This window comes from Tamandua tetradactyla, chromosome 1 (genome assembly GCF_023851605.1).
Source record: "Tamandua tetradactyla isolate mTamTet1 chromosome 1, mTamTet1.pri, whole genome shotgun sequence".
NCBI classification, from domain to species: domain Eukaryota; kingdom Metazoa; phylum Chordata; class Mammalia; order Pilosa; family Myrmecophagidae; genus Tamandua; species Tamandua tetradactyla.
Genome location: NC_135327.1, coordinates 1,071,756 through 1,081,699, shown reverse-complemented (window position 1 = coordinate 1,081,699; position 9,944 = coordinate 1,071,756). Strand labels below are relative to the sequence as shown.

Genomic DNA, 9,944 nt, shown 5'->3' with positions numbered 1-9,944 from the left:
AATGAACTTCCCGAATGTTTTTACATTTACAAACACTAATCAAAAGTCGAATTAATCCTCTTCTTATGCATATAAGAGCTCATACTAATCTTAAAATAGCTGAGCTATTAGAAAGATATTAAAAATAATCTATGGAACCCAGGCAGGATAAAGGTGTGGGTAGGGGATTTGCTCTTATCATTACAGGTGATGAAACCTCAATTTGGATTCCCTCGAAGAGAATAAACCCAGACATGTCGACCTGGACAAAAATAATAATTAAATGGGTAATGTATATTATAAAACATATTACTTTAATTGCTGAAAGACAGGGACATAATTATACTTATTGGGTTTATATTCCTAACCCACCTTTGCTACTAGCCCTAATATGGGCCAATCCAACTTTACCAAAATATCTAAATACTAGTTTAGGATTCCCAAGTCCAATAAATTCAAGACTTCTGAACCTACTTAAAAAGAAGAAAAATGGTGTCAAATTTAACTCTTCCATTTTTAAACAGACCCATACATAAATCTAGGATTTCATTTAAATGGGAATAAAATCACCAACCAAAAAATGGAACTAAGATTGGACAAATTAATAATGTTAAATGACTTCCAGAAACTTTTAGTAGATATTAATTGGCTCCAACCTTACTTAAAATTAACCACTGGAGATCTTAAACCATTATTTGACCTCCTTCAAGGAAATTCTGACCCCAATTCCCCCAGGACCATCACCCCTGAAGGACATAAAGCAATTGATGAAGTAGAGCAAGCTATTCAATCACAATTTGTTACTTTTATAGATTATACTCAACCATTAGCTCTAGTAATTTGTTGAACAGCTTATACACCTACAGCTGTGTTTTGGCAAAAGGCACCTATTATGTGGGTTCATTTACATGCTTCTCCTGCAAAAACTATTTATCCCTACTATCAGGCAATTGCTCATATCATTCTTTTAGGTCGAGAACAAAGTGTTAAATATTTTGGTAAAGATCCAGACATAATTATTCAACTATATACTATGGCACAGGTTAATTGGCTTTTTCAAACTACAGACTGTTGGCCTGTTGCTTGTGCTTCCTATTCAGGCCAAATACACAATCATTACCCTAATAATAAACTTTTGCAGTTTCTTAGCACTCATGACTTTATATTCCCACTTAAAACATCCTTACAGCCGCTTAAAAATGCCCTCTTAATCTTTACTGATGGGTCCTCATCAGAAATCGCCGCTTATGTTGTTAATAATACAGTTATTCAATTCCCAAACACACTGCAATTCTGCTCAACTAACAAAACTACAAGCAGTCATAGCGGTGTTTTCAGCTTATCCAAACAGATCTTTTAATCTTTATACAAATAGCGCTTATATTGTTCAATCTGTGCCATTATTAAAAACTGCAGCTCAAATTAAAAATGTTTCCAAGCAGCTTATCTGTTTATTCAATTGCAATCTCTCATTCAAAACAGAACCCAACAATTCTTTATTGGTCACCTTAGAGCCCATACTAATCTCCCTGGACCACTGTCCTTAGGGAATCAATTAGCTAATCAAGCCACGCGTATTATGTACTGTGCAAACATTATTCTTAATAACCAATTACCTGACTTAGTCACAAAAGCTATTAAAGCTCATAAGCTGCATCATCTTAATGCTCGCACCTTACAGCTAATGTTTCACATCACCAAAGAACAAGTGCGCAAAATAATTAAACAGTTCCCTAGCTGTGTCACACATTTACCTACACCACATTTGAAGGTTAAGCCCTGAGGTCTAGTGCCCAATGCACTATGGCAAATGGATGTAACACACATCCCAAAATTTAATAATCTTAAATATGTGCATCTTAACGTAGACACCTTTAATAGATTTAATTTGCTACGCCTGAAACAGGTAAAGCAAGTAAACACATTGTTGCACACATTGGCAGCCATGGCTGCGCTAGGAATTCCTCAGCATATAAAAACTGATAATGGTCCTGAATACACAGATCAAATGTTTCAAAAATTCTGTCAACAACTGCAAATTAAACACACCACAGGCATACCATATAATCCACAAAAACAGGGAATAATAGAACGAGCAAATTTATCTTTAAAAAACACCATTAAAAAAGGGGAGTGGTACCCCACTAAAAGGTCACCCAGAAATTTGCTTTCACATTCACTTTTAATTTTAAATTTTTTAATCTTGAATCAAGATGGACATTCTGCTGCAGAACGATTCTGGCACACAGAATCAAAAACACAGTTCACCATGGTCCTCTGGAAAGATCCATTGGATAACACTTGGCGAGGACCAGATCCAGCCCTGATATGGGGCAGAGGATCAGTGTATATATATTCTGGGGAATTCGATTCAGCCAAATGGTTGCCAGAGCGATTAACAAAACAAATAGACAATAACAATCTGTCCGGGGCAAAAAAGTTGCCCTGAGAAAAGGCATTTTTCTCTCTTTCTTTCTCCAGCACAGCTGAAGCTACTAATAAACCAGCAAGCCCTGCTATAACCTATTCAACGACAGCTAAGCTGACAGACGACTGAAGTCTAAGAATCCATCTACTAGTGTTGCTGGTCTAGGCACTGGTATCGCCTCAATCACCCTCCAACAACAAAGCCTCTCCAACCTAAGAGCTGCAATAGACGAGGACTTAACCCGTATTGAAACTTCCATCACCCACCTTGAAAAGTCCCTTATGTCCCTATCAGAAGTAGTTCTCCAAAATAGAAGAGGGTTAGACCTGCTCTTCCTTAAACAAGGAGGGCTTTGTGCAGCATTAGGCAAAGAATGTTGTTTCTACTCTAACCATTCTGGAATAATTAGAGATTCCATGACCAAAGGTAGGGAAGGAATTGCAAACTGCAAACACGAAAGGGAAGCCCAAGGAGGTTCCTCCTGGGAATTCAATGGAATCCTCCCTTACCTAATCCCTATATTAGGCCCCTTAATAATCCTACTCCTTATAATATCTTTTGCACCCTGGGCCATAAGAAGAATAATACAGCTAATTAAGGACCAAATCGATTCAGCCCTAGGCAGGCCCATTCAAGTGCATTATCACCAGCTTCACCTCGCCGACCAAGGTATGAATCCAGATTATCTGACTACTACCCACCCTTATGGGTAAGAAACCCCCTCCTATGGGAGCAGCATACAACTCAAAAGTATGCTTCTAGTTATGCTATGATTGGTACCGCTGGGTGCAAGGCAAAGCACTGCAAAGGAGGGCCAAAACAATTAAAGGCCATTTTCAAGCTCCTTGAGAAGAATGCCTCATTTTGCATAGGGGTTCACTCTGCAAAAATTCCCCTCCCCAGAAAAACAGAGCCACAAACAACTTGGGGAATGAGACCTCTATTTCCCCCAGCAGGTTAATGCCAAAGGAATGCTCGATCAGCATTCTTCCTCCATCCTTTTAAAAAAAACAAAGGGAGGAGATGTTGGGGACAATTAAAGTAGCATGTATAAATTCCACCCTCAGCGATGCTGGAAACATGCAACATGGCCACCAGGGCTGAAACAAAGAACAGCCTAAGCTATAATCAGCCTTCTTTATGGAAGTAATAGTAGTTCACGCCAAAAGTTCTAACCGTACATCTACCCTCCACCCTAGCAACAGCAGTCACCAATCCCAAATCATCCCTTTGCCCTTATTCACCCAATCAGAGATCGTCACCTATTCCTACTAGCTACCCCCTCTCCTAGAGTATATATATACCCAGCCTTTTCAATAAACTTTTGCAGCTTGATCAGAATATTTGTCTTGCTGTCATTCTTTGCATCTCTTTGTCCCATTTCATTCTTCCCTCACATGAGTTGGAGCCTTGGTTGATTGTCCCGCGGGCCGGGACATAGGTCCATGGCCCACAGGGCAGCAACCACTGTCTGGCCTGGGTGCCCCTCACCACACCACACTTGTAGGTGAGTCTGGAGGTCGAGGACAGTGAAGTTGGACCCCAGCCCCCAGCTGCAGTTCTGCAGGCCACCAGCCCCTCCCTGTGCTCCTCCCTCCAGGTGGGGCTGCCCCACCCCCACCTCACGTGCCTGCCTGGATGTTCTACCCCAGCTGCAGCTGTCACTCCAGGGCAACCTCAGCACTGTAGGTTGCCCCATCTGGAGCAGCCATCTCTGGTCCAGTCCACCCATGGCCACTCCCAGCTCCACCAGCAGTAACAGCAGCAGCAGCAGGAGCATCTCAGGGTAGGATCAGAGCAGTAAATGAATATCTGAGGACTGCCTGGCAGCACCATGGCCAAGGTCTGGGTAATGTGTGTCAGCCTTATGAAAAAAGTCTCCACAAAGGCAATTTTGAAGAAAAGGAACACATGCAAAGGGTGGGCTCATAAAGTGTCTGCCCTGAAGGCTAGTGGGGTTCAAGTTCAAAGGGCAAAGCAACAGGATTAGCACACATGCTCATCTCCTCCACTTCGCCATAATTTTCCATTTATGTAAAAATCTCCTAAAAAATTCACTGTAGTTCCTGCATATCCACGTCCCTCAGGTCAGTACAAACCGTCAGCAGACTGGGAAGAGCTTTGAGGGTTACCGTGAATATTCAAGAGGGCAGTGGTCTGGCTAAAGGTTGACCAAAGTGCACAGAGAGCATCTGTCTTCAGAGGCCATGCTCCAATTTTGAAATAAAATAAATAGTTCACTTTGTCAGTCTCAGTGACGAAGATGAAAGACAAGTACTCTGCCTTTCCCTCCTGCCACCACCACTGATGTCGCCGCTAACAGTGAACTTTTGCTTCCAGATAGTGTGAAGAAAGCATCACACCTTATATTTCTATAGCACTACCATAGTGCCAAAATCATCAGAATACAACACAAAGAAATCTAATAAATTAGCTAAATTTGGGGAAGAGAGAGGGAGAGAAAAATATCACAGTTCCTAAAAATCTCTTAGCCTTCACTTACTCATCCCTCCCTCCCTCCCCCCAAACCGCTAGGCAGCCCCTAATCTTTATCCAGGCAGGTCCCAGATATTGAGACTTTAGTTCCAGACTACTGCAATTCAGCAAGCTTTGCAATAAACTGAGTTCCACGTTGCTTTTGGATTCCCAGTGCATATAAAAGCTATGTTCACAATATGCTGTCGTAGATTAAGTGCTCAAGAGAATTATGTTATAAAAAGCGTGGACATACCTTAATTAAAAACAACAGAATAGGCACAGCTGTGCTGTCCACCAGGGCAAGGCTGGTGGTGCCGGGGGCCTCAGGTGCAGCAGCGATCGCCCAGGCAATGGGAAAGAATCCCCACCGGCCATGGGTCCAGTGTGGCACCCGTGCCTTTCTCTGTGGGGCATCTCCATAGAGACTGTGACATCATAGATGTGGGGTTCCTCGGGGGGGGGGTGGGATGGCTACCAGACCTAAGCAAGTTTCTTGGTCTCTTTGCTGCCAAGCCTCCTCTCTGCCAGTGCTCACTGTTGCTCTACTGTCCTCTCAACCTTGCCATCCCCAGGGTGCCTGTGCCCCCATCTGGCAGACATCTGGGACAGATCCTGGAAGATACTGTCCCAAGGTCCCGCCTCTGCCTCTTCTACCCCCCTTACTTGCCCCGTTACCCACTCTGTTCCCAGCCGGGACAAGGAGATACAGAGCCTCACCATGGCCTCCGGAGCCAGGGGACTAGGAGGGGGCAGTGGCAAGATCCTGACATGGCATGGCCACCAGGGGCCAGTTAATCCTTACACACAGGGGCAACAGCAGTATCGGGGTATCCTTAGCAGGCTTACCGAATCAATTAGGAATATTATGCCAGGATGGCTGCAGAGATACTTCGATAGGAATGAGGATGTACACAGATGCTCAGCAGACACAGGGGAGGTACCACATGGGCAGGAAAATAGAGAAGATGAGCATCTCACACAGGCCACTGAGGAGAGCTTCAATACTAGTGATGGGAGGATCTCTCCTGCACCAAAAGTCAATAATACAGAAGAACCCTCAACAACTAGAGCTGCTTCAAATTATGCAGCTAAATCAATAAGTCCCCTTCATCAGCGCCATCCAAGCTTCTCCATGTTGGAATCCTCTGCCTTACACCATCAGCCTTCCACATCATTGACATTGCCAATTGGCAGTTCTGGATTTTCCCTTGTAAAGGAATTTAAAGATTCTACCCCTCAGCATGATGATAGCAGCTCAACTAACAGCGGTTTTCTTTCAAGAGCTTCTGATAAAGATATAGCTGCTCCAAAGAATATTTCAGTCCCACGTCTGCAGTCCACAGAGGCTGAGCCCTTTCATGCACTCCCACAGCACACTGCCACCAGCTCAAAGAAACCAGCATTCAACTTGGCTGCCTTTGGAACACTTTCCTCTTCACTTGGGAATTCTTCAAGTCTTAAAAAATATCAGCTTGGATATTCGCCTTTTTACCCTGGAAAAACAACATATGGTGGGGAAGCAGCTGCTGCAGGACGGTCTAAACTACGAGGTACACCTTACCAGGCACAGTTAGAAGAGAGATGAAATCTAAGCAACTTAATGCACAATCTCCTGGTGTGACTAGTTTAGCAGCTCGGCAAATATTACAATCCTTAGAGAAGATGTCTAGCCCTCTACAGGATGCAAAAAAAATTCCTTTAGTTGTTTCTTCTCCTGTGAATCCTCTTGATATAAGTGGTATAGATTCCACAGATTTTCATGCCAAAAGGGTTAAGGTGAGCTCTCAGTATCCCCCTGTTCAGAGACTCTTAATCCCAAAGCCAGTTTCCATAGCAACAAATCTCACTGTGTATTTTAAACCATCCCTGACCCTATCTCATGAATTGAGAAAGACTAATCAAAGAATAGTTAATAAGTACCACACACAATATGAAAAAAGTGAGACACCAGGACAAAATAGAGAACAAGAAAGTGGCTTTCCAGATCCAAATTTCAGTCTGCCTTCAGGCAATGGATTATCTTCTGGAATAGGGAATGGAGGCTGTGAAATAAGAGGAGAGAGAATACACTTCACTGAGTCTAAATTTCCAGTGGAGCAGGACATGGAAGTACTGGTATTACCAAAAGTCCTTCCACCAATCACCAGTTCTTCACTGACTGCCTGCAGTTTTAGTTCCTCTGTGATCACACCTTCCTCCCCATCACCCATCAGGCATTCATAATCATTAACCAATAAGGTACAAATGACTTCTCTAAGCAGCAGTGACAATCCTGTGGTTACATTTTCATCTCCAATTATAAAATTTACTGAGACATAGATACTAACTTCATCATCTGCTGGACTTCCATTTAATGCGCCTATTGAAAAAACAGAACTTTCTTACACCAGTTGTTCTTTAGACCCAATGGTAAGTACTTCAGCTCAAGATATCACTGCTCTGAATAGTCCAAGCTGTAAGAAGAAACCAGATGAAGATCCTGAGGGCACTTTTTGACATGAAAAATCTCTGAAATAAGGAAGTGTCCTAGATGTTCTGAAAATCCCTGGTTTCATATCACTAAAGGCAGATTCTTTTGCTGCTTAGCCTACTATGACAAGCCAGGTAGTTTATAGAAAATCAGCAATAAGTAGCTTCATTTATAGTGTAATTGGACTTGAGGGAAGTTTAAAATCTCAATCATCATGGCAGTGTGATACATGTCTATTCCAGAACGTTAGAGGTGAGATGTGCATGCCCTGCCAAGCTGCAAAGTTGCCACCAAGAAGTGCTGCTAAACAGACTGGAATTGACACACCAAATATAAATGACAAACCAACTGTCTCTGAATCAGGGATAGGCTTTGGACACAAATTGAAGGCAGCAGTAGGACCTGGGATTGTGAGACAAGATTTGGCATGGACATTGTTAACCCTGATCCTGCTGCTTTTGTTACTGCAGTGACATCTGAGAACAAGAGCAGCTTCAACTTTGGAACCATAGGAATTAAAAGTGCCAAGCAATGTTTTCCTTTGGAAACTCAGAGTAAATCAAAGATGAGAAATCTTCAAAGTTAACATTTAATTTCAACATGACGAAACCATCTGAGACAGAATCAGAACAGTCAACAAAGGCTGCTTTTGATTATGGAGCTCAAACCAATACTATGGCTGATCAAAGAAAAGCAAAGCCAGTTTTTAATTTCTTAAAAGATAGTTCCTCTAGTTCATGTACACCAGCCACTTCAGCTGGTTGTGGCATTTTGTTAGAACCATCTCTTTGTCCAATCCTCCTGTGGCCACCTTTGTGTTTGGACAGATCAGCAATCCTGTGAGCAGCTCTGCCTTTGGGAACTCTGCTGAATCCAGCACATGTTAGTCTTTGCTATTTTCTCAAGATAGCCAACCAGCAACCACATCTAGCATTGGCAGAGCTGTCACCACATTTGTCTTTGATCTGGGAGCCGGTAGTAATTATACTTCAATCTCTGGTTTCAACTTTGGAGCTACAACCACATCTAGCTCTGCAGGATCCTTTGTATTTGGTACTGGACCTTCAACACCATCTGACAGTCCAGCATTGGGTGTTAAAATGACTCCAACATTTGGATAAAGTCAAAGTGCCAACCAGCCTAATCTCCCAGGCTTTAGAACTGTATCATCTTCAATAATATTATTTTTCAACTGATTCTCAGCTTGAACCCTCACCTACTTTTGGTACAGTGTCAAGCAGTAACCAACCTCTTGTGTTTGCATAACAGCCTAGTTGGTCTGCATTTGGCTCTGTAACAACTCTTAATTCCAGTTTGGTTTTCCAACTTAGCAGCAGACCAACAAATTTCAACTTAGCAAACAATAATCCATCAGGTGTGTTCACATTTGGTGCAAATCCTGCCACACATGTAGTTCCAGCCCAGCCTTCAGTCTCAGAAGGATTTCAATTTAACCAGTCTCCAGCAACATTTACAGTGCAGTCAAATGGGATACATATGTTTTCTTCTTCTGGGACTTCAGTTTCTGTTCACAAGATAAACTGCTGTTAGATGCAGGAAATAAAGTCACAATGGTTTATACCCAATAGTTTTATTAACAAAACCTGGTTCCCTGCATTCAGACAAGGAATTGTACTGTGTGCTGAAGTTATCTCAAGTCAGATCTGCCTAAGGACACCTTTAACTTTGAGATTTTCTTCCTTGCTCTTTCTTTATAGAAAACTCCAACTCCACCCCACCTCTTTAATAATAGCTGGACTGATGACTGATTCTTCACAAAAATAATATATGATGCAGCAAATTATTCACTGATTTTACCTGGTCTGACTATACCCAGGAATACAGCCCAAACCTGAATATTCAACATTATATAGAATTTTTTGTCTGCACCTTAGTGTACATTGATATGCATTTATGGAATTCTTTGAAGTTGTGGTTATATTTAAGGAGATTTTTCTATATTAGAAGGTGTTGAAATGAATGATTTCTATGCTAAGTTTGTGCTGGTTTATGTGTGAAGTGAGTGAGTTGAGTGCATTGTGCACTAAAATTTTCTGACAGAAGAAGCCTGATTTACACTGGTCCGTGCACAGGACTTGTTACATCTATCTAGTTCTCAGCTTAATAATTATATGCTATTTCTATATTTCCTTCTTTTGATTATCACCTGCCTTGCCTTTTTTCATTGTTCTATTATTAAGTGTGTAAGTACTATTTTGTTTCTATACTTTTTTAGCATTAAATAAATTGTGAACTTGAAATTTTAGTTTTGTGTTAGAATTTTTTTTTTTGGTTGTTCGTTTAGTCTTGTCCAGATCTTACTATGTAAATCTCATTATGCAAAGTTGTCTTAATCCATTTGGAAATTTTCTTAAAAACTGATAATTGTTAAAGTGAATTTATTTACTTTTATGATCCAGGTTTTGTGGGCCAAAATCAGTATTGTACAAAGCATTAATCATATATTTTTATATTTACTGAAATGGACATGGTGACATTTTAAAATATTTTTCTTGACTAATCTTCATATATATACAGTCCATATTTGGTGTACAATCAACAGCTCATCACATTGTCACATATTTGTGT

At 41.4% G+C, this 9,944-nt stretch overlaps 1 pseudogene; it reads left to right on the top strand.

Moving 5' to 3' along the window:
* Positions 1 to 5,603: 5,603 nt before the first annotated feature.
* LOC143679975 (nuclear pore complex protein Nup153 pseudogene) lies at positions 5,604 to 8,919 on the top strand (annotated as a pseudogene).
* The last annotated feature ends 1,025 nt before the right edge of the window (positions 8,920 to 9,944 follow it).